This window comes from Oncorhynchus gorbuscha, linkage group LG10 (genome assembly GCF_021184085.1).
Source record: "Oncorhynchus gorbuscha isolate QuinsamMale2020 ecotype Even-year linkage group LG10, OgorEven_v1.0, whole genome shotgun sequence".
NCBI lineage: Eukaryota > Metazoa > Chordata > Actinopteri > Salmoniformes > Salmonidae > Oncorhynchus > Oncorhynchus gorbuscha.
In genome coordinates this window covers 7,881,942-7,902,907 of record NC_060182.1, presented here as the reverse complement: position 1 = coordinate 7,902,907, position 20,966 = coordinate 7,881,942, and the positions used below count along the sequence as shown (strand labels likewise).

At 39.5% G+C, this 20,966-nt stretch overlaps 18 non-coding genes across 18 annotated transcripts; all 18 read left to right on the top strand.

Moving 5' to 3' along the window:
* Positions 1-1,296: 1,296 nt before the first annotated feature.
* trnat-agu lies at positions 1,297-1,369 on the top strand. The gene has a single exon. It is a non-coding gene; the product is annotated as a tRNA-Thr (tRNA).
* Positions 1,370-2,359: 990 nt separating this feature from the next.
* Positions 2,360-2,433, top strand: trnat-agu. Its single transcript has one exon. It is a non-coding gene; the product is annotated as a tRNA-Thr (tRNA).
* Positions 2,434-3,435: 1,002 nt separating this feature from the next.
* trnat-agu lies at positions 3,436-3,509 on the top strand. Its single transcript has one exon. It is a non-coding gene; the product is annotated as a tRNA-Thr (tRNA).
* A 2,069-nt stretch (positions 3,510-5,578) lies between these two features.
* trnat-agu lies at positions 5,579-5,652 on the top strand. The gene has a single exon. It is a non-coding gene; the product is annotated as a tRNA-Thr (tRNA).
* Positions 5,653-6,652: 1,000 nt separating this feature from the next.
* trnat-agu lies at positions 6,653-6,726 on the top strand. The gene has a single exon. It is a non-coding gene; the product is annotated as a tRNA-Thr (tRNA).
* Positions 6,727-7,718: 992 nt separating this feature from the next.
* Positions 7,719-7,792, top strand: trnat-agu. Its single transcript has one exon. It is a non-coding gene; the product is annotated as a tRNA-Thr (tRNA).
* Positions 7,793-8,781: 989 nt separating this feature from the next.
* trnat-agu lies at positions 8,782-8,855 on the top strand. Its single transcript has one exon. It is a non-coding gene; the product is annotated as a tRNA-Thr (tRNA).
* A 991-nt stretch (positions 8,856-9,846) lies between these two features.
* trnat-agu lies at positions 9,847-9,920 on the top strand. The gene has a single exon. It is a non-coding gene; the product is annotated as a tRNA-Thr (tRNA).
* A 990-nt stretch (positions 9,921-10,910) lies between these two features.
* trnat-agu lies at positions 10,911-10,984 on the top strand. The gene has a single exon. It is a non-coding gene; the product is annotated as a tRNA-Thr (tRNA).
* Positions 10,985-11,978: 994 nt separating this feature from the next.
* Positions 11,979-12,052, top strand: trnat-agu. Its single transcript has one exon. It is a non-coding gene; the product is annotated as a tRNA-Thr (tRNA).
* A 1,002-nt stretch (positions 12,053-13,054) lies between these two features.
* trnat-agu lies at positions 13,055-13,128 on the top strand. Its single transcript has one exon. It is a non-coding gene; the product is annotated as a tRNA-Thr (tRNA).
* A 1,000-nt stretch (positions 13,129-14,128) lies between these two features.
* Positions 14,129-14,202, top strand: trnat-agu. Its single transcript has one exon. It is a non-coding gene; the product is annotated as a tRNA-Thr (tRNA).
* A 991-nt stretch (positions 14,203-15,193) lies between these two features.
* On the top strand, positions 15,194-15,267 carry trnat-agu. Its single transcript has one exon. It is a non-coding gene; the product is annotated as a tRNA-Thr (tRNA).
* Positions 15,268-16,259: 992 nt separating this feature from the next.
* On the top strand, positions 16,260-16,333 carry trnat-agu. The gene has a single exon. It is a non-coding gene; the product is annotated as a tRNA-Thr (tRNA).
* Positions 16,334-17,327: 994 nt separating this feature from the next.
* Positions 17,328-17,401, top strand: trnat-agu. Its single transcript has one exon. It is a non-coding gene; the product is annotated as a tRNA-Thr (tRNA).
* Positions 17,402-18,401: 1,000 nt separating this feature from the next.
* On the top strand, positions 18,402-18,475 carry trnat-agu. The gene has a single exon. It is a non-coding gene; the product is annotated as a tRNA-Thr (tRNA).
* A 1,002-nt stretch (positions 18,476-19,477) lies between these two features.
* Positions 19,478-19,551, top strand: trnat-agu. Its single transcript has one exon. It is a non-coding gene; the product is annotated as a tRNA-Thr (tRNA).
* A 992-nt stretch (positions 19,552-20,543) lies between these two features.
* trnat-agu lies at positions 20,544-20,617 on the top strand. Its single transcript has one exon. It is a non-coding gene; the product is annotated as a tRNA-Thr (tRNA).
* Positions 20,618-20,966: the final 349 nt, after the last annotated feature.

Genomic DNA, 20,966 nt, shown 5'->3' with positions numbered 1-20,966 from the left:
TCGCGCTGCCCACCTCTCACATACTCGGGCCCACTTTGGGTCCCAAAACATAGCTTAAGAAATCCTGTTGCTAGACAGTTGAAAGAGTTCATATCGATTCCAATATTAGTAAATAACATCTGTTTTGTGACGTGATTTTGCAAGACAGAGATATGGGTTAAATGAATGAGACATGTTTGAAATAAATACGTGTAGCGGTGTTCTTACCTGCAACATACTTGGCATCTACAGGCGCTGTGGTTAAAGCGCCTGTCTAGTAAACAGGAGATCCTGAGTTCGAATCTCAGCAGAGCCTTTTCAAACATGTCATTGAACATATTGGTGGAGAGTGTTCTGCTTTTCTCAACCAATGAGTCTTGAGAATTTGGAGTGATGAGAGGAGAAAAGATGTGAGGAGGATGCAATTGAGATATTCCAATTTCACGGAAAAAGTGAACTTTTTCAAAGAATCACAACGTACCAACTGTCTCAAGTTCAGCTGGTTCTTCAGTTGATGCATTTCGAGCGCTAAATGAAGAGTTCAGCCAGCTTGTACAGGTCTCTGTCAGAGCATGAGTAGGCTTTACAAGCAATCTTTGGTAGCTCGCTGTGATCCTATAGTGTTTAGTACTCTGCGTTGTGGCCGCAGGAACCCCATTCTGAATCCCATTCACGGCAAAGAATTTCCATTTCAAAAGGGTTGTATTTTGAATGAGTTGAAACTTACTGTGTGTGTTAAGAAACTCAATAACTCTTCCATTTGACAAAGTCCCCATCTCCTGGTAGGTTAATTACTTACATTAACTGATTCATCTGCTTTTTCTTAGGTTTTTACCATTTTTAATCTCGAGATCCAACTGAGAAATGTAGTTTCCCAAAACAACCAAAATGATGAAGAAATCGTGTATGATTCTGAATGTTTACTCATATCTCGCGATATTCCCACTTTGGGTCCCAAACCATGGTTTAAGAATCCATGTCAGAGTATCTTGAGTTTATTCAGTTTGAGACCCAAATGAAAAATGTACTGTCTTCGGATGACCGAAATTAAGAAGAAATAGCTTGTGACTCAAAATGTTTACTGATATCGCGCTGCCCACCTCTCACATACTCGGGCCCACTTTGGGTCCCAAAACATAGCTTAAGAAATCCTGTTGCTAGACAATTGAAAGAGTTCATATCGATTCCAATATTAGTAAATAACATCTGTTTTGTGACGTGATTTTGCAAGACAGAGATATGGGTTAAATGAATGAGACATGTTTGAAATAAATACGTGTAGCGGTGTTCTGACCTGCAACATACTTGGCATCTACAGGCGCTGTGGCTTAGTTGGTTAAGCGCCTGTCTAGTAAACAGGAGATCCTGAGTTCGAATCTCAGCAGAGCCTTTTCAAACATGTCATTGAACATATTGGTGGAGAGTGTTCTGCTTTTCTCAACCAATGAGTCTTGAGAATTTGGAGTGATGAGAGGAGAAAAGATGTGAGGAGGATGCAATTGAGATATTCCAATTTCACGGAAAAGGAACTTTTTCAAAGAATCACAACGTACCAACTGTCTCAAGTTCAGCTGGTTCTTCAGTTGATTCATTTCGAGCGCTAAATGAAGAGTTCAGCCAGCTTGTACAGGTCTCTGTCAGAGCATGAGTAGGCTTTACAAGCAATCTTTGGTAGCTCGCTGTGATCCTATAGTGTTTAGTACTCTGCGTTGTGGCCGCAGGAACCCCATTCTGAATCCCATTCACGGCAAAGAATTTCCATTTCAAAAGGGTTGTATTTTGAATGAGTTGAAACTTACTGTGTGAGTTTAACTCTTCCATTTGACAAAGTCCCCATCTCATGGTAGGTTAATTACTTACATTAACTGATTCATCTGCTTTTTCTTAGGTTTTTACCATTTTTAATCTCGAGATCCAACTGAGAAATGTAGTTTCCCCAAAACAACCAAAATGATGAAGAAATCGTGTATGATTCTGAATGTTTACTCATATCTCCGCGATATTCCCACTTTGGGTCCCAAACCATGGTTTAAGAATCCATGTCAGAGTATCTTGAGTTTATTCAGTTTGAGACCCAAATGAAAAATGTACTGTCTTCGGATGACCGAAATTAAGAAGAAATAGCTTGTGACTCAAAATGTTTACTGATATCGCGCTGCCCACCTCTCACATACTCGGGCCCACTTTGGGTCCCAAAACATAGCTTAAGAAATCCTGTTGCTAGACAATTGAAAGAGTTCATATCGATTCCAATATTAGTAAATAACATCTGTTTTGTGACGTGATTTTGCAAGACAGAGATATGGGTTAAATGAATGAGACATGTTTGAAATAAATACGTGTAGCGGTGTTCTGACCTGCAACATACTTGGCATCTACAGGCGCTGTGGCTTAGTTGGTTAAAGCGCCTGTCTAGTAAACAGGAGATCCTGAGTTCGAATCTCAGCAGAGCCTTTTCAAACATGTCATTGAACATATTGGTGGAGAGTGTTCTGCTTTTCTCAACCAATGAGTCTTGAGAATTTGGAGTGATGAGAGGAGAAAAGATGTGAGGAGGATGCAATTGAGATATTCCAATTTCACGGAAAAAGTGAACTTTTTCAAAGAATCACAACGTACCAACTGTCTCAAGTTCAGCTGGTTCTTCAGTTGATTCATTTCGAGCGCTAAATGAAGAGTTCAGCCAGCTTGTACAGGTCTCTGTCAGAGCATGAGTAGGCTTTACAAGCAATCTTTGGTAGCTCGCTGTGATCCTATAGTGTTTAGTACTCTGCGTTGTGGCCGCAGGAACCCCATTCTGAATCCCATTCACGGCAAAGAATTTCCATTTCAAAAGGGTTGTATTTTGAATGAGTTGAAACTTACTGTGTGTGTTAAGAAACTCAATAACTCTTCCATTTGACAAAGTCCCCATCTCATGGTAGGTTAATTACTTACATTAACTGATTCATCTGCTTTTTCTTAGGTTTTTACCATTTTTAATCTCGAGATCCAACTGAGAAATGTAGTTTCCCCAAAACAACCAAAATGATGAAGAAATCGTGTATGATTCTGAATGTTTACTCATATCTCGCGATATTCCCACTTTGGGTCCCAAACCATAGTTTAAGAATCCATGTCAGAGTATCTTGAGTTTATTCAGTTTGAGACCCAAATGAAAAATGTACTGTCTTCGGATGACCGAAATTAAGAAGAAATAGCTTGTGACTCAAAATGTTTACTGATATCGCGCTGCCCACCTCTCACATACTCGGGCCCACTTTGGGTCCCAAAACATAGCTTAAGAAATCCTGTTGCTAGACAATTGAAAGAGTTCATATCGATTCCAATATTAGTAAATAACATCTGTTTTGTGACGTGATTTTGCAAGACAGAGATATGGGTTAAATGAATGAGACATGTTTGAAATAAATACGTGTAGCGGTGTTCTGACCTGCAACATACTTGGCATCTACAGGCGCTGTGGCTTAGTTGGTTAAAGCGCCTGTCTAGTAAACAGGAGATCCTGAGTTCGAATCTCAGCAGAGCCTTTTCAAACATGTCATTGAACATATTGGTGGAGAGTGTTCTGCTTTTCTCAACCAATGAGTCTTGAGAATTTGGAGTGATGAGAGGAGAAAAGATGTGAGGAGGATGCAATTGAGATATTCCAATTTCACGGAAAAAGTGAACTTTTTCAAAGAATCACAACGTACCAACTGTCTCAAGTTCAGCTGGTTCTTCAGTTGATTCATTTCGAGCGCTAAATGAAGAGTTCAGCCAGCTTGTACAGGTCTCTGTCAGAGCATGAGTAGGCTTTACAAGCAATCTTTGGTAGCTCGCTGTGATCCTATAGTGTTTAGTACTCTGCGTTGTGGCCGCAGGAACCCCATTCTGAATCCCATTCACGGCAAAGAATTTCCATTTCAAAAGGGTTGTATTTTGAATGAGTTGAAACTTACTGTGTGTGTTAAGAAACTCAATAACTCTTCCATTTGACAAAGTCCCCATCTCATGGTAGGTTAATTACTTACATTAACTGATTCATCTGCTTTTTCTTAGGTTTTTACCATTTTTAATCCCGAGATCCAACTGAGAAATGTAGTTTCCCCAAAACAACCAAAATGATGAAGAAATCGTGTATGATTCTGAATGTTTACTCATATCTCGCGATATTCCCACTTTGGGTCCCAAACCATAGTTTAAGAATCCATGTCAGAGTATCTTGAGTTTATTCAGTTTGAGACCCAAATGAAAAATGTACTGTCTTCGGATGACCGAAATTAAGAAGAAATAGCTTGTGACTCAAAATGTTTACTGATATCGCGCTGCCCACCTCTCACATACTCGGGCCCACTTTGGGTCCCAAAACATAGCTTAAGAAATCCTGTTGCTAGACAATTGAAAGAGTTCATATCGATTCCAATATTAGTAAATAACATCTGTTTTGTGACGTGATTTTGCAAGACAGAGATATGGGTTAAATGAATGAGACATGTTTGAAATAAATACGTGTAGCGGTGTTCTTACCTGCAACATACTTGGCATCTACAGGCGCTGTGGTTAAAGCGCCTGTCTAGTAAACAGGAGATCCTGAGTTCGAATCTCAGCAGAGCCTTTTCAAACATGTCATTGAACATATTGGTGGAGAGTGTTCTGCTTTTCTCAACCAATGAGTCTTGAGAATTTGGAGTGATGAGAGGAGAAAAGATGTGAGGAGGATGAAATTGAGATATTCCAATTTCACGGAAAAAGGGAACTTTTTCAAAGAATCACAACGTACCAACTGTCTCAAGTTCAGCTGGTTCTTCAGTTGATTCATTTCGAGCGCTAAATGAAGAGTTCAGCCAGCTTGTACAGGTCTCTGTCAGAGCATGAGTAGGCTTTACAAGCAATCTTTGGTAGCTCGCTGTGATCCTATAGTGTTTAGTACTCTGCGTTGTGGCCGCAGGAACCCCATTCTGAATCCCATTCACGGCAAAGAATTTCCATTTCAAAAGGGTTGTATTTTGAATGAGTTGAAACTTACTGTGTGTGTTAAGAAACTCAATAACTCTTCCATTTGACAAAGTCCCCATCTCATGGTAGGTTAATTACTTACATTAAGTGATTCATCTGCTTTTTCTTAGGTTTTTACCATTTTTAATCCCGAGATCCAACTGAGAAATGTAGTTTCCCCAAAACAACCAAAATGATGAAGAAATCGTGTATGATTCTGAATGTTTACTCATATCTCGCGATATTCCCACTTTGGGTCCCAAACCATAGTTTAAGAATCCATGTCAGAGTATCTTGAGTTTATTCAGTTTGAGACCCAAATGAAAAATGTACTGTCTTCGGATGACCGAAATTAAGAAGAAATAGCTTGTGACTCAAAATGTTTACTGATATCACGCTGCCCACCTCTCACATACTCGGGCCCACTTTGGGTCCCAAAACATAGCTTAAGAAATCCTGTTGCTAGACAATTGAAGGAGTTCATATCGATTCCAATATTAGTAAATAACATCTGTTTTGTGACGTGATTTTGCAAGACAGAGATATGGGTTAAATGAATGAGACATGTTTGAAATAAATACGTGTAGCGGTGTTCTTACCTGCAACATAATTGGCATCTACAGGCGCTGTGGCTTAGTTGGTTAAAGCGCCTGTCTAGTAAACAGGAGATCCTGAGTTTGAATCTCAGCAGAGTCTTTTCAAACATGTCATTGAACATATTGGTGGAGAGTGTTGTGCTTTTCTCAACCAATGAGTCTTGAGAATTTGGAGTGATGAGAGGAGAAAAGATGTGAGGAGGATGCAATTGAGATATTCCAATTTCACGGAAAAGGGAACTTTTTCAAAGAATTACAACGTACCAACTGTCTCAAGTTCAGCTGGTTCTTCAGTTGATTCATTTCGAGCGCTAAATGAAGAGTTCAGCCAGCTTGTACAGGTCTCTGTCAGAGCATGAGTAGGCTTTACAAGCAATCTTTGGTAGCTCGCTGTGATCCTATAGTGTTTAGTACTCTGCGTTGTGGCCGCAGGAACCCCATTCTGAATCCCATTCACGGCAAAGAATTTCCATTTCAAAAGGGTTGTAATTTTGAATGAGTTGAAACTTACTGTGTGAGTTAAGAAACTCAATAACTCTTCCATTTGACAAAGTCCCCATCTCATGGTAGGTTAATTACTTACATTAACTGATTCATCTGCTTTTTCTTAGGTTTTTACCATTTTTAATCCCGAGATCCAACTGAGAAATGTAGTTTCCCAAAACAACCAAAATGATGAAGAAATCGTGTATGATTCTGAATGTTTACTCATATCTCGCGATATTCCCACTTTGGGTCCCAAATCATAGTTTAAGAATCCATGTCAGAGTATCTTGAGTTTATTCAGTTTGAGACCCAAATGAAAAATGTACTGTCTTCGGATGACCGAAATTAAGAAGAAATAGCTTGTGACTCAAAATGTTTACTGATATCGCGCTGCCCACCTCTCACATACTGGGCCCACTTTGGGTCCCAAAACATAGCTTAAGAAATCCTGTTGCTAGACAATTGAAGGAGTTCATATCGATTCCAATATTAGTAAATAACATCTGTTTTGTGACGTGATTTTGCAAGACAGAGATATGGGTTAAATGAATGAGACATGTTTGAAATAAATACGTGTAGCGGTGTTCTGACCTGCAACATACTTGGCATCTACAGGCGCTGTGGCTTAGTTGGTTAAAGCGCCTGTCTAGTAAACAGGAGATCCTGAGTTCGAATCTCAGCAGAGCCTTTTCAAACATGTCATTGAACATATTGGTGGAGAGTGTTCTGCTTTTCTCAACCAATGAGTCTTGAGAATTTGGAGTGATGAGAGGAGAAAAGATGTGAGGAGGATGAAATTGAGATATTCCAATTTCACGGAAAAAGGGAACTTTTTCAAAGAATTACAACGTACCAACTGTCTCAAGTTCAGCTGGTTCTTCAGTTGATTCATTTCGAGCGCTAAATGAAGAGTTCAGCCAGCTTGTACAGGTCTCTGTCAGAGCATGAGTAGGCTTTACAAGCAATCTTTGGTAGCTCGCTGTGATCCTATAGTGTTTAGTACTCTGCGTTGTGGCCGCAGGAACCCCATTCTGAATCCCGTTCACGGCAAAGAATTTCCATTTCAAAAGGGTTGTAATTTTGAATGAGTTGAAACTTACTGTGTGAGTTTAACTCTTCCATTTGACAAAGTCCCCATCTCATGGTAGGTTAATTACTTACATTAACTGATTCATCTGCTTTTTCTTAGGTTTTTACCATTTTTAATCTCGAGATCCAACTGAGAAATGTAGTTTCCCCAAAACAACCAAAATGATGAAGAAATCGTGTATGATTCTGAATGTTTACTCATATCTCGCGATATTCCCACTTTGGGTCCCAAACCATGGTTTAAGAATCCATGTCAGAGTATCTTGAGTTTATTCAGTTTGAGACCCAAATGAAAAATGTACTGTCTTCGGATGACCGAAATTAAGAAGAAATAGCTTGTGACTCAAAATGTTTACTGATATCGCGCTGCCCACCTCTCACATACTCGGGCCCACTTTGGGTCCCAAAACATAGCTTAAGAAATCCTGTTGCTAGACAATTGAAAGAGTTCATATCGATTCCAATATTAGTAAATAACATCTGTTTTGTGACGTGATTTTGCAAGACAGAGATATGGGTTAAATGAATGAGACATGTTTGAAATAAATACGTGTAGCGGTGTTCTGACCTGCAACATACTTGGCATCTACAGGCGCTGTGGCTTAGTTGGTTAAAGCGCCTGTCTAGTAAACAGGAGATCCTGAGTTCGAATCTCAGCAGAGCCTTTTCAAACATGTCATTGAACATATTGGTGGAGAGTGTTCTGCTTTTCTCAACCAATGAGTCTTGAGAATTTGGAGTGATGAGAGGAGAAAAGATGTGAGGAGGATGAAATTGAGATATTCCAATTTCACGGAAAAAGGAACTTTTTCAAAGAATTACAACGTACCAACTGTCTCAAGTTCAGCTGGTTCTTCAGTTGATTCATTTCAAGCGCTAAATGAAGAGTTCAGCCAGCTTGTACAGGTCTCTGTCAGAGCATGAGTAGGCTTTACAAGCAATCTTTGGTAGCTCGCTGTGATCCTATAGTGTTTAGTACTCTGCGTTGTGGCCGCAGGAACCCCATTCTGAATCCCATTCACGGCAAAGAATTTCCATTTCAAAAGGGTTGTATTTTGAATGAGTTGAAACTTACTGTGTGAGTTTAACTCTTCCATTTGACAAAGTCCCCATCTCATGGTAGGTTAATTACTTACATTAACTGATTCATCTGCTTTTTCTTAGGTTTTTACCATTTTTAATCTCGAGATCCAACTGAGAAATGTAGTTTCCCCAAAACAACCAAAATGATGAAGAAATCGTGTATGATTCTGAATGTTTACTCATATCTCGCGATATTCCCACTTTGGGTCCCAAACCATAGTTTAAGAATCCATGTCAGAGTATCTTGAGTTTATTCAGTTTGAGACCCAAATGAAAAATGTACTGTCTTCGGATGACCGAAATTAAGAAGAAATAGCTTGTGACTCAAAATGTTTACTGATATCGCGCTGCCCACCTCTCACATACTCGGCCCACTTTGGGTCCCAAAACATAGCTTAAGAAATCCTGTTGCTAGACAATTGAAAGAGTTCATATCGATTCCAATATTAGTAAATAACATCTGTTTTGTGACGTGATTTTGCAAGACAGAGATATGGGTTAAATGAATGAGACATGTTTGAAATAAATACGTGTAGCGGTGTTCTGACCTGCAACATACTTGGCATCTACAGGCGCTGTGGCTTAGTTGGTTAAAGCGCCTGTCTAGTAAACAGGAGATCCTGAGTTCGAATCTCAGCAGAGCCTTTTCAAACATGTCATTGAACATATTGGTGGAGAGTGTTCTGCTTTTCTCAACCAATGAGTCTTGAGAATTTGGAGTGATGAGAGGAGAAAAGATGTGAGGAGGATGCAATTGAGATATTCCAATTTCACGGAAAAAGTGAACTTTTTCAAAGAATCACAACGTACCAACTGTCTCAAGTTCAGCTGGTTCTTCAGTTGATTCATTTCGAGCGCTAAATGAAGAGTTCAGCCAGCTTGTACAGGTCTCTGTCAGAGCATGAGTAGGCTTTACAAGCAATCTTTGGTAGCTCGCTGTGATCCTATAGTGTTTAGTACTCTGCGTTGTGGCCGCAGGAACCCCATTCTGAATCCCATTCACGGCAAAGAATTTCCATTTCAAAAGGGTTGTATTTTGAATGAGTTGAAACTTACTGTGTGAGTTTAACTCTTCCATTTGACAAAGTCCCCATCTCATGGTAGGTTAATTACTTACATTAACTGATTCATCTGCTTTTTCTTAGGTTTTTACCATTTTTAATCTCGAGATCCAACTGAGAAATGTAGTTTCCCCAAAACAACCAAAATGATGAAGAAATCGTGTATGATTCTGAATGTTTACTCATATCTCGCGATATTCCCACTTTGGGTCCCAAACCATAGTTTAAGAATCCATGTCAGAGTATCTTGAGTTTATTCAGTTTGAGACCCAAATGAAAAATGTACTGTCTTCGGATGACCGAAATTAAGAAGAAATAGCTTGTGACTCAAAATGTTTACTGATATCGCGCTGCCCACCTCTCACATACTCGGGCCCACTTTGGGTCCCAAAACATAGCTTAAGAAATCCTGTTGCTAGACAATTGAAAGAGTTCATATCGATTCCAATATTAGTAAATAACATCTGTTTTGTGACGTGATTTTGCAAGACAGAGATATGGGTTAAATGAATGAGACATGTTTGAAATAAATACGTGTAGCGGTGTTCTGACCTGCAACATACTTGGCATCTACAGGCGCTGTGGCTTAGTTGGTTAAAGCGCCTGTCTAGTAAACAGGAGATCCTGAGTTCGAATCTCAGCAGAGCCTTTTCAAACATGTCATTGAACATATTGGTGGAGAGTGTTCTGCTTTTCTCAACCAATGAGTCTTGAGAATTTGGAGTGATGAGAGGAGAAAAGATGTGAGGAGGATGAAATTGAGATATTCCAATTTCACGGAAAAAGGAACTTTTTCAAAGAATCACAACGTACCAACTGTCTCAAGTTCAGCTGGTTCTTCAGTTGATTCATTTCAAGCGCTAAATGAAGAGTTCAGCCAGCTTGTACAGGTCTCTGTCAGAGCATGAGTAGGCTTTACAAGCAATCTTTGGTAGCTCGCTGTGATCCTATAGTGTTTAGTACTCTGCGTTGTGGCCGCAGGAACCCCATTCTGAATCCCATTCACGGCAAAGAATTTCCATTTCAAAAGGGTTGTATTTTGAATGAGTTGAAACTTACTGTGTGAGTTTAACTCTTCCATTTGACAAAGTCCCCATCTCATGGTAGGTTAATTACTTACATTAACTGATTCATCTGCTTTTTCTTAGGTTTTTACCATTTTTAATCTCGAGATCCAACTGAGAAATGTAGTTTCCCCAAAACAACCAAAATGATGAAGAAATCGTGTATGATTCTGAATGTTTACTCATATCTCGCGATATTCCCACTTTGGGTCCCAAACCATGGTTTAAGAATCCATGTCAGAGTATCTTGAGTTTATTCAGTTTGAGACCCAAATGAAAAATGTACTGTCTTCGGATGACCGAAATTAAGAAGAAATAGCTTGTGACTCAAAATGTTTACTGATATCGCGCTGCCCACCTCTCACATACTCGGGCCCACTTTGGGTCCCAAAACATAGCTTAAGAAATCCTGTTGCTAGACAATTGAAAGAGTTCATATCGATTCCAATATTAGTAAATAACATCTGTTTTGTGACGTGATTTTGCAAGACAGAGATATGGGTTAAATGAATGAGACATGTTTGAAATAAATACGTGTAGCGGTGTTCTGACCTGCAACATACTTGGCATCTACAGGCGCTGTGGCTTAGTTGGTTAAAGCGCCTGTCTAGTAAACAGGAGATCCTGAGTTTGAATCTCAGCAGAGCCTTTTCAAACATGTCATTGAACATATTGGTGGAGAGTGTTCTGCTTTTCTCAACCAATGAGTCTTGAGAATTTGGAGTGATGAGAGGAGAAAAGATGTGAGGAGGATGCAATTGAGATATTCCAATTTCACGGAAAAAGGGAACTTTTTCAAAGAATCACAACGTACCAACTGTCTCAAGTTCAGCTGGTTCTTCAGTTGATTCATTTCGAGCGCTAAATGAAGAGTTCAGCCAGCTTGTACAGGTCTCTGTCAGAGCATGAGTAGGCTTTACAAGCAATCTTTGGTAGCTCGCTGTGATCCTATAGTGTTTAGTACTCTGCGTTGTGGCCGCAGGAACCCCATTCTGAATCCCATTCACGGCAAAGAATTTCCATTTCAAAAGGGTTGTATTTTGAATGAGTTGAAACTTACTGTGTGAGTTTAACTAACTTCCCATTTGACAAAGTCCCCATCTCATGGTAGGTTAATTACTTACATTAACTGATTCATCTGCTTTTTCTTAGGTTTTTACCATTTTTAATCTCGAGATCCAACTGAGAAATGTAGTTTCCCCAAAACAACCAAAATGATGAAGAAATCGTGTATGATTCTGAATGTTTACTCATATCTCGCGATATTCCCACTTTGGGTCCCAAACCATAGTTTAAGAATCCATGTCAGAGTATCTTGAGTTTATTCAGTTTGAGACCCAAATGAAAAATGTACTGTCTTCGGATGACCGAAATTAAGAAGAAATAGCTTGTGACTCAAAATGTTTACTGATATCGCGCTGCCCACCTCTCACATACTCGGGCCCACTTTGGGTCCCAAAACATAGCTTAAGAAATCCTGTTGCTAGACAATTGAAAGAGTTCATATCGATTCCAATATTAGTAAATAACATCTGTTTTGTGACGTGATTTTGCAAGACAGAGATATGGGTTAAATGAATGAGACATGTTTGAAATAAATACGTGTAGCGGTGTTCTGACCTGCAACATACTTGGCATCTACAGGCGCTGTGGCTTAGTTGGTTAAAGCGCCTGTCTAGTAAACAGGAGATCCTGAGTTCGAATCTCAGCAGAGCCTTTTCAAACATGTCATTGAACATATTGGTGGAGAGTGTTCTGCTTTTCTCAACCAATGAGTCTTGAGAATTTGGAGTGATGAGAGGAGAAAAGATGTGAGGAGGATGCAATTGAGATATTCCAATTTCACGGAAAAAGTGAACTTTTTCAAAGAATCACAACGTACCAACTGTCTCAAGTTCAGCTGGTTCTTCAGTTGATTCATTTCGAGCGCTAAATGAAGAGTTCAGCCAGCTTGTACAGGTCTCTGTCAGAGCATGAGTAGGCTTTACAAGCAATCTTTGGTAGCTCGCTGTGATCCTATAGTGTTTAGTACTCTGCGTTGTGGCCGCAGGAACCCCATTCTGAATCCCATTCACGGCAAAGAATTTCCATTTCAAAAGGGTTGTATTTTGAATGAGTTGAAACTTACTGTGTGTGTTAAGAAACTCAATAACTCTTCCATTTGACAAAGTCCCCATCTCATGGTAGGTTAATTACTTACATTAACTGATTCATCTGCTTTTTCTTAGGTTTTTACCATTTTTAATCTCGAGATCCAACTGAGAAATGTAGTTTCCCCAAAACAACCAAAATGATGAAGAAATCGTGTATGATTCTGAATGTTTACTCATATCTCGCGATATTCCCACTTTGGGTCCCAAACCATAGTTTAAGAATCCATGTCAGAGTATCTTGAGTTTATTCAGTTTGAGACCCAAATGAAAAATGTACTGTCTTCGGATGACCGAAATTAAGAAGAAATAGCTTGTGACTCAAAATGTTTACTGATATCGCGCTGCCCACCTCTCACATACTCGGGCCCACTTTGGGTCCCAAAACATAGCTTAAGAAATCCTGTTGCTAGACAATTGAAAGAGTTCATATCGATTCCAATATTAGTAAATAACATCTGTTTTGTGACGTGATTTTGCAAGACAGAGATATGGGTTAAATGAATGAGACATGTTTGAAATAAATACGTGTAGCGGTGTTCTGACCTGCAACATACTTGGCATCTACAGGCGCTGTGGCTTAGTTGGTTAAAGCGCCTGTCTAGTAAACAGGAGATCCTGAGTTCGAATCTCAGCAGAGCCTTTTCAAACATGTCATTGAACATATTGGTGGAGAGTGTTCTGCTTTTCTCAACCAATGAGTCTTGAGAATTTGGAGTGATGAGAGGAGAAAAGATGTGAGGAGGATGCAATTGAGATATTCCAATTTCACGGAAAAGGAACTTTTTCAAAGAATCACAACGTACCAACTGTCTCAAGTTCAGCTGGTTCTTCAGTTGATTCATTTCGAGCGCTAAATGAAGAGTTCAGCCAGCTTGTACAGGTCTCTGTCAGAGCATGAGTAGGCTTTACAAGCAATCTTTGGTAGCTCGCTGTGATCCTATAGTGTTTAGTACTCTGCGTTGTGGCCGCAGGAACCCCATTCTGAATCCCATTCACGGCAAAGAATTTCCATTTCAAAAGGGTTGTATTTTGAATGAGTTGAAACTTACTGTGTGTGTTAAGAAACTCAATAACTCTTCCATTTGACAAAGTCCCCATCTCATGGTAGGTTAATTACTTACATTAACTGATTCATCTGCTTTTTCTTAGGTTTTTACCATTTTTAATCCCGAGATCCAACTGAGAAATGTAGTTTCCCCAAAACAACCAAAATGATGAAGAAATCGTGTATGATTCTGAATGTTTACTCATATCTCGCGATATTCCCACTTTGGGTCCCAAATCATAGTTTAAGAATCCATGTCAGAGTATCTTGAGTTTATTCAGTTTGAGACCCAAATGAAAAATGTACTGTCTTCGGATGACCGAAATTAAGAAGAAATAGCTTGTGACTCAAAATGTTTACTGATATCGCGCTGCCCACCTCTCACATACTCGGGCCCACTTTGGGTCCCAAAACATAGCTTAAGAAATCCTGTTGCTAGACAATTGAAGGAGTTCATATCGATTCCAATATTAGTAAATAACATCTGTTTTGTGACGTGATTTTGCAAGACAGAGATATGGGTTAAATGAATGAGACATGTTTGAAATAAATACGTGTAGCGGTGTTCTGACCTGCAACATACTTGGCATCTACAGGCGCTGTGGCTTAGTTGGTTAAAGCGCCTGTCTAGTAAACAGGAGATCCTGAGTTCGAATCTCAGCAGAGCCTTTTCAAACATGTCATTGAACATATTGGTGGAGAGTGTTCTGCTTTTCTCAACCAATGAGTCTTGAGAATTTGGAGTGATGAGAGGAGAAAAGATGTGAGGAGGATGAAATTGAGATATTCCAATTTCACGGAAAAAGGGAACTTTTTCAAAGAATTACAACGTACCAACTGTCTCAAGTTCAGCTGGTTCTTCAGTTGATTCATTTCAAGCGCTAAATGAAGAGTTCAGCCAGCTTGTACAGGTCTCTGTCAGAGCATGAGTAGGCTTTACAAGCAATCTTTGGTAGCTCGCTGTGATCCTATAGTGTTTAGTACTCTGCGTTGTGGCCGCAGGAACCCCATTCTGAATCCCGTTCACGGCAAAGAATTTCCATTTCAAAAGGGTTGTATTTTGAATGAGTTGAAACTTACTGTGTGAGTTTAACTCTTCCATTTGACAAAGTCCCCATCTCATGGTAGGTTAATTACTTACATTAACTGATTCATCTGCTTTTTCTTAGGTTTTTACCATTTTTAATCTCGAGATCCAACTGAGAAATGTAGTTTCCCCAAAACAACCAAAATGATGAAGAAATCGTGTATGATTCTGAATGTTTACTCATATCTCGCGATATTCCCACTTTGGGTCCCAAACCATAGTTTAAGAATCCATGTCAGAGTATCTTGAGTTTATTCAGTTTGAGACCCAAATGAAAAATGTACTGTCTTCGGATGACCGAAATTAAGAAGAAATAGCTTGTGACTCAAAATGTTTACTGATATCGCGCTGCCCACCTCTCACATACTCGGGCCCACTTTGGGTCCCAAAACATAGCTTAAGAAATCCTGTTGCTAGACAATTGAAAGAGTTCATATCGATTCCAATATTAGTAAATAACATCTGTTTTGTGACGTGATTTTGCAAGACAGAGATATGGGTTAAATGAATGAGACATGTTTGAAATAAATACGTGTAGCGGTGTTCTGACCTGCAACATACTTGGCATCTACAGGCGCTGTGGCTTAGTTGGTTAAAGCGCCTGTCTAGTAAACAGGAGATCCTGAGTTCGAATCTCAGCAGAGCCTTTTCAAACATGTCATTGAACATATTGGTGGAGAGTGTTCTGCTTTTCTCAACCAATGAGTCTTGAGAATTTGGAGTGATGAGAGGAGAAAAGATGTGAGGAGGATGAAATTGAGATATTCCAATTTCACGGAAAAAGGGAACTTTTTCAAAGAATTACAACGTACCAACTGTCTCAAGTTCAGCTGGTTCTTCAGTTGATTCATTTCAAGCGCTAAATGAAGAGTTCAGCCAGCTTGTACAGGTCTCTGTCAGAGCATGAGTAGGCTTTACAAGCAATCTTTGGTAGCTCGCTGTGATCCTATAGTGTTTAGTACTCTGCGTTGTGGCCGCAGGAACCCCATTCTCAATCCCATTCACGGCAAAGAATTTCCATTTCAAAAGGGTTGTAATTTTGAATGAGTTGAAACTTACTGTGTGAGTTTAACTCTTCCATTTGACAAAGTCCCCATCTCATGGTAGGTTAATTACTTACATTAACTGATTCATCTGCTTTTTCTTAGGTTTTTACCATTTTTAATCTCGAGATCCAACTGAGAAATGTAGTTTCCCCAAAACAACCAAAATGATGAAGAAATCGTGTATGATTCTGAATGTTTACTCATATCTCGCGATATTCCCACTTTGGGTCCCAAACCATAGTTTAAGAATCCATGTCAGAGTATCTTGAGTTTATTCAGTTTGAGACCCAAATGAAAAATGTACTGTCTTCGGATGACCGAAATTAAGAAGAAATAGCTTGTGACTCAAAATGTTTACTGATATCGCGCTGCCCACCTCTCACATACTCGGGCCCACTTTGGGTCCCAAAACATAGCTTAAGAAATCCTGTTGCTAGACAATTGAAAGAGTTCATATCGATTCCAATATTAGTAAATAACATCTGTTTTGTGACGTGATTTTGCAAGACAGAGATATGGGTTAAATGAATGAGACATGTTTGAAATAAATACGTGTAGCGGTGTTCTGACCTGCAACATACTTGGCATCTACAGGCGCTGTGGCTTAGTTGGTTAAAGCGCCTGTCTAGTAAACAGGAGATCCTGAGTTCGAATCTCAGCAGAGCCTTTTCAAACATGTCATTGAACATATTGGTGGAGAGTGTTCTGCTTTTCTCAACCAATGAGTCTTGAGAATTTGGAGTGATGAGAGGAGAAAAGATGTGAGGAGGATGAAATTGAGATATTCCAATTTCACGGAAAAAGGGAACTTTTTCAAAGAATTACAACGTACCAACTGTCTCAAGTTCAGCTGGTTCTTCAGTTGATTCATTTCGAGCGCTAAATGAAGAGTTCAGCCAGCTTGTACAGGTCTCTGTCAGAGCATGAGTAGGCTTTACAAGCAATCTTTGGTAGCTCGCTGTGATCCTATAGTGTTTAGTACTCTGCGTTGTGGCCGCAGGAACCCCATTCTGAATCCCATTCACGGCAAAGAATTTCCATTTCAAAAGGGTTGTATTTTGAATGAGTTGAAACTTACTGTGTGAGAAACTTAACTCTTCCATTTGACAAAGTCCCCATCTCATGGTAGGTTAATTACTTACATTAACTGATTCATCTGCTTTTTCTTAGGTTTTTACCATTTTTAATCTCGAGATCCAACTGAGAAATGTAGTTTCCCCAAAACAACCAAAATGATGAAGAAATCGTGTATGATTCTGAATGTTTACTCATATCTCGCGATATTCCCACTTTGGGTCCCAAACCATAGTTTAAGAATCCATGTCAGAGTATCTTGAGTTTATTCAGTTTGAGACCCAAATGAAAAATGTACTGTCTTCGGATGACCGAAATTAAGAAGAAATAGCTTGTGACTCAAAATGTTTACTGATATCGCGCTGCCCACCTCTCACATACTCGGGCCCACTTTGGGTCCCAAAACATAGCTTAAGAAATCCTGTTGCTAGACAATTGAAAGAGTTCATATCGATTCCAATATTAGTAAATAACATCTGTTTTGTGACGTGATTTTGCAAGACAGAGATATGGGTTAAATGAATGAGACATGTTTGAAATAAATACGTGTAGCGGTGTTCTGACCTGCAACATACTTGGCATCTACAGGCGCTGTGGCTTAGTTGGTTAAAGCGCCTGTCTAGTAAACAGGAGATCCTGAGTTCGAATCTCAGCAGAGCCTTTTCAAACATGTCATTGAACATATTGGTGGAGAGTGTTCTGCTTTTCTCAACCAATGAGTCTTGAGAATTTGGAGTGATGAGAGGAGAAAAGATGTGAGGAGGATGAAATTGAGATATTCCAATTTCACGGAAAAGGGAACTTTTTCAAAGAATTACAACGTACCAACTGTCTCAAGTTCAGCTGGTTCTTCAGTTGATTCATTTCGAGCGCTAAATGAAGAGTTCAGCCAGCTTGTACAGGTCTCTGTCAGAGCATGAGTAGGCTTTACAAGCAATCTTTGGTAGCTCGCTGTGATCCTATAGTGTTTAGTACTCTGCGTTGTGGCCGCAGGAACCCCATTCTGAATCCCATTCACGGCAAAGAATTTCCATTTCAAAAGGGTTGTATTTTGAATGAGTTGAAACTTACTGTGTGAGTTAAGAAACTAATAACTCTTCCATTTGACAAAGTCCCCATCTCATGGTAGGTTAATTACTTACATTAACTGATTCATCTGCTTTTTCTTAGGTTTTTACCATTTTTAATCTCGAGATCCAACTGAGAAATGTAGTTTCCCCAAAACAACCAAAATGATGAAGAAATCGTGTATGATTCTGAATGTTTACTCATATCTCGCGATATTCCCACTTTGGGTCCCAAACCATAGTTTAAGAATCCATGTCAGAGTATCTTGAGTTTATTCAGTTTGAGACCCAAATGAAAAATGTACTGTCTTCGGATGACCGAAATTAAGAAGAAATAGCTTGTGACTCAAAATGTTTACTGATATCGCGCTGCCCACCTCTCACATACTCGGGCCCACTTTGGGTCCCAAAACATAGCTTAAGAAATCCTGTTGCTAGACAATTGAAGGAGTTCATATCGATTCCAATATTAGTAAATAACATCTGTTTTGTGACGTGATTTTGCAAGACAGAGATATGGGTTAAATGAATGAGACATGTTTGAAATAAATACGTGTAGCGGTGTTCTGACCTGCAACATACTTGGCATCTACAGGCGCTGTGGCTTAGTTGGTTAAAGCGCCTGTCTAGTAAACAGGAGATCCTGAGTTCGAATCTCAGCAGAGCCTTTTCAAACATGTCATTGAACATATTGGTGGAGAGTGTTCTGCTTTTCTCAACCAATGAGTCTTGAGAATTTGGAGTGATGAGAGGAGAAAAGATGTGAGGAGGATGCAATTGAGATATTCCAATTTCACGGAAAAAGTGAACTTTTTCAAAGAATCACAACGTACCAACTGTCTCAAGTTCAGCTGGTTCTTCAGTTGATTCATTTCGAGCGCTAAATGAAGAGTTCAGCCAGCTTGTACAGGTCTCTGTCAGAGCATGAGTAGGCTTTACAAGCAATCTTTGGTAGCTCGCTGTGATCCTATAGTGTTTAGTACTCTGCGTTGTGGCCGCAGGAACCCCATTCTGAATCCCATTCACGGCAAAGAATTTCCATTTCAAAAGGGTTGTATTTTGAATGAGTTGAAACTTACTGTGTGTGTTAAGAAACTCAATAACTCTTCCATTTGACAAAGTCCCCATCTCATGGTAGGTTAATTACTTACATTAACTGATTCATCTGCTTTTTCTTAGGTTTTTACCATTTTTAATCTCGAGATCCAACTGAGAAATGTAGTTTCCCCAAAACAACCAAAATGATGAAGAAATCGTGTATGATTCTGAATGTTTACTCATATCTCGCGATATTCCCACTTTGGGTCCCAAATCATAGTTTAAGAATCCATGTCAGAGTATCTTGAGTTTATTCAGTTTGAGACCCAAATGAAAAATGTACTGTCTTCGGATGACCGAAATTAAGAAGAAATAGCTTGTGACTCAAAATGTTTACTGATATCGCGCTGCCCACCTCTCACATACTCGGGCCCACTTTGGGTCCCAAAACATAGCTTAAGAAATCCTGTTGCTAGACAATTGAAGGAGTTCATATCGATTCCAATATTAGTAAATAACATCTGTTTTGTGACGTGATTTTGCAAGACAGAGATATGGGTTAAATGAATGAGACATGTTTGAAATAAATACGTGTAGCGGTGTTCTGACCTGCAACATACTTGGCATCTACAGGCGCTGTGGCTTAGTTGGTTAAAGCGCCTGTCTAGTAAACAGGAGATCCTGAGTTCGAATCTCAGCAGAGCCTTTTCAAACATGTCATTGAACATATTGGTGGAGAGTGTTCTGCTTTTCTCAACCAATGAGTCTTGAGAATTTGGAGTGATGAGAGGAGAAAAGATGTGAGGAGGATGAAATTGAGATATTCCAATTTCACGGAAAAAGGGAACTTTTTCAAAGAATTACAACGTACCAACTGTCTCAAGTTCAGCTGGTTCTTCAGTTGATTCATTTCGAGCGCTAAATGAAGAGTTCAGCCAGCTTGTACAGGTCTCTGTCAGAGCATGAGTAGGCTTTACAAGCAATCTTTGGTAGCTCGCTGTGATCCTATAGTGTTTAGTACTCTGCGTTGTGGCCGCAGGAACCCCATTCTGAATCCCATTCACGGCAAAGAATTTCCATTTCAAAAGGGTTGTAATTTTGAATGAGTTGAAACTTACTGTGTGAGTTTAACTCTTCCATTTGACAAAGTCCCCATCTCATGGTAGGTTAATTACTTACATTAACTGATTCATCTGCTTTTTCTTAGGTTTTTACCATTTTTAATCTCGAGATCCAACTGAGAAATGTAGTTTCCCCAAAACAACCAAAATGATGAAGAAATCGTGTATGATTCTGAATGTTTACTCATATCTCGCGATATTCCCACTTTGGGTCCCAAACCATAGTTTAAGAATCCATGTCAGAGTATCTTGAGTTTATTCAGTTTGAGACCCAAATGAAAAATGTACTGTCTTCGGATGACCGAAATTAAGAAGAAATAGCTTGTGACTCAAAATGTTTACTGATATCGCGCTGCCCACCTCTCACATACTCGGGCCCACTTTGGGTCCCAAAACATAGCTTAAGAAATCCTGTTGCTAGACAATTGAAAGAGTTCATATCGATTCCAATATTAGTAAATAACATCTGTTTTGTGACGTGATTTTGCAAGACAGAGATATGGGTTAAATGAATGAGACATGTTTGAAATAAATACGTGTAGCGGTGTTCTGACCTGCAACATACTTGGCATCTACAGGCGCTGTGGCTTAGTTGGTTAAAGCGCCTGTCTAGTAAACAGGAGATCCTGAGTTCGAATCTCAGCAGAGCCTTTTCAAACATGTCATTGAACATATTGGTGGAGAGTGTTCTGCTTTTCTCAACCAATGAGTCTTGAGAATTTGGAGTGATGAGAGGAGAAAAGATGTGAGGAGGATGAAATTGAGATATTCCAATTTCACGGAAAAGGGAACTTTTTCAAAGAATTACAACGTACCAACTGTCTCAAGTTCAGCTGGTTCTTCAGTTGATTCATTTCGAGCGCTAAATGAAGAGTTCAGCCAGCTTGTACAGGTCTCTGTCAGAGCATGAGTAGGCTTTACAAGCAATCTTTGGTAGCTCGCTGTGATCCTATAGTGTTTAGTACTCTGCGTTGTGGCCGCAGGAACCCCATTCTGAATC